At 40.2% G+C, this 2,500-nt stretch overlaps 1 protein-coding gene across 1 annotated transcript in view; it reads left to right on the forward strand.

The window, feature by feature from the left end:
• The window catches only part of LOC143040697 (protein Wnt-4-like), a 333,549-nt gene that overhangs the window by 21,576 nt on the left and 309,473 nt on the right, over nucleotides 1-2,500 (forward strand). The gene's annotated exons all lie outside the window — the stretch shown is intronic.

Genomic DNA, 2,500 nt, shown 5'->3' on the forward strand with positions numbered 1-2,500 from the left:
GGACAGCCGGTACAAATGAGTTCGATTTGTTTGCCAACAGTTATAAACAATGTTGTTGTTTTGTTTTATTTGTCGATATGTTCGGTCATTGTAAACAGAACAGTGGGTCTGTAAGCATACAATATGCAGGACGGTACGGCATGAACGTGGTGTTCAATATGGTGTTCTGTCAATATAAACAAAGCAATTAAACCTGTAGATGTGGCGGCACACTAGGCTAGCATGCTACTTGCTTTTGCTACTTGGTTTGAGTAGAAACGACTTCGGTTACAATATTCTGGACTTCCGTAAGAATATCTCAACAATATGTCTAACATTCGCATGGGTTTAATTTCTCTTCGCTCGTCATTCAGATTCTCATTCTATGACAAGTTTAATTTGACATTTGGAAATTGGAAAAAACAAAATATCGCAACCGAGGTGCTGTCTAATCAAGCGAAATAATAAAAGCAAATACCATGCTATTGATAAATGCCTAGTGTGCCGCTACAGCTATCCAGATGCACGACTACACTGCATGATACACTACTCAGTATATTAAAGGAGGACTACAGTATTGTATCCTACAAGCCTCTCCTTTTGGTGTCCTTCACTCCCTTGTTGCACTCCACCGCCTGTTGAAGAGATTCTTCAGGGAACTTTGGATCGTTTTCTTATATTTCTGATGGAGACTTTCATCACCCCCAACGGGAGGGGCCTTCGAGGTAGTAATAAGAGCCCCTTAAGTCACGTTATGTGGAGGTGGAGGGCCCATCGTAGATTTTGTATGGAGATAAGGTTCCTGCAACTCTTTGAGGGCCGTGGTTCCTCAAGGACAGAGGCACTCCTCAGTTATCTTTCACGTGTATCTCATACTTATGTACTGCTGTTCTTCTGCCCAAGATATCAAGATTGTATATATATATATATATATATATATATATATATATATATATATATATATATATATATATATATATTATATATATATATATATGTGTGTGTGTGTGTGTGTGTGTGCGTGCGTGCGTGTATATATATATATATATATATATATATATATATATATATATATATATATATATATATATATATATATGATTTATTTTATTTTTAAGCGTCTGTATTTCCTCCACATTTAAGCACATAGAAGACTGACAACCAGCGACTGATCCCAGCCTCCTGGTACTATTTTTAATCGGTGACATATAAACCATCCCACATGAATGCAAGGTTGACTTCAGTCTAACGTTTCTTCCCAGATAGCTCTATAAGAGGGCTTAAGATCATCATATCAAGACGACAGGTTAGAACTCGCAGTAATGGATTTAAATTGGACACGATTAGATTAAAGATGGAAATAGGCAAAAACTGGTTTACCAATAGAGAGGTTAACGAATGGAATAGACTTAGTAACCAAGTAGTGAGCGCTGAAAGTATTGGTTGTTTTGAAAGGAGATTAGATAGATTTATGGATGAGAATGATAGGTGGTAATGGACATGGAACTGCCTAGCGTAGGCACTACAGTCTCCTGCACTCTCCTTCATTCTTGTGTTCTTGTGACCGTCTGAGGATTTCCACAAAGTAACTCGAGACACCACGTACAGTTGGAGAGATAAGTTCATCGACACTGCAAATGTGTATTGATATCAGAAGGCTGTGAAGCATTGAGAAATGACGTTAGCCAATAATAGTCTTGGTTAAAAAAGTAATTTTCGCCCCCGCCATTCCACTTCCACGAAGTGGGAAGTGAGAAACCTCTAGTAGGGTAAGCCCTGTCAACTGCAGCAAGCCGCTGTTTTTTTTTTTTTTTTTTTTTTTTTTTTTTTGGCCGATGTTGGGTCGCCGCCCCATCAGGCCAGGGCTGTCGGGAACCAAAGCGGGAAGCCCGCAGCGGGTCCCGGGAACAAAACTCACGACTACCTGCTCGCGAGTTTGACGCGGTATCCACTGGCCTATTTATTACATTACTACAGTTGTTCAAGAAGAAATACTCATACGACAATTTCCCAAAACGATTTATGAGACAGTTTTTTAAGTCGAATTAATACACGACAAATTTCCAAAGCAAATTATCATGTTATATATTTCCACGTTATTGTTACTAAGACTTCTCACGAGAAAATACTTTCCTCAACTCTTAACCTAAGGTCAAACTGAAACACAGGCGGCACAGGCGACGCAGCACAGAGGAAAGTCAGACTCCTTGTTGCTGAATTGAGGTACAGTTTGAACTTGTCTCTCACTTGAAATGCTCCTAGATGCCCTACCTCAGCATTTCAGGTGAGAGAGAAGCTCAAATTTTTCTTCAATTGAGTAACAGGAAGTCTGCCTTTGCTCCGTGCTGCGTCGCCTGTGTCGCCTGTGTAGCCTGCGTCCCGGTTTGCGCTTAGGCCAAGGAGGGCCATCCAGAGTGGAAAAACCAAGTGGTGGGTCGTATGGCAGACGAGGGAAACATTTCGAGAAGAAACTATGACTCGTGAACGATTGGGACGAAGAACAATAAGAAAAATAAAACAG

Source organism: Oratosquilla oratoria, chromosome 29 (assembly GCF_046742065.1).
Source record: "Oratosquilla oratoria isolate Oo_2021 chromosome 29, ASM4674206v1, whole genome shotgun sequence".
NCBI lineage: Eukaryota > Metazoa > Arthropoda > Malacostraca > Stomatopoda > Squillidae > Oratosquilla > Oratosquilla oratoria.